Genomic DNA, 244 nt, shown 5'->3' on the forward strand with positions numbered 1-244 from the left:
CGCCCCCCTTTGCGTAAAAAACTAAAAAAGCTTTCGGTACATTAAAATAATCCATTTATTTTTATCAATACTTAAAAACATGCACAGAAAGGTCGACTTTGAACTTTTGAGTGCAGCTAAGGAAAATTTAAGGCCGGATCAAATTTATACTTCAAAAGATAATACGACCTGGTCTAAGAATCCATTGGCTAATGCTGGTCGAGCTCAAATGCGAAATATCGCGTGTGAGCGGTGCGTATTTTAT

This window comes from Rhagoletis pomonella, unplaced genomic scaffold (genome assembly GCF_013731165.1).
Source record: "Rhagoletis pomonella isolate Grant_MI unplaced genomic scaffold, Rhpom_1.0 Rhpom_scaffold_00002, whole genome shotgun sequence".
NCBI lineage: Eukaryota > Metazoa > Arthropoda > Insecta > Diptera > Tephritidae > Rhagoletis > Rhagoletis pomonella.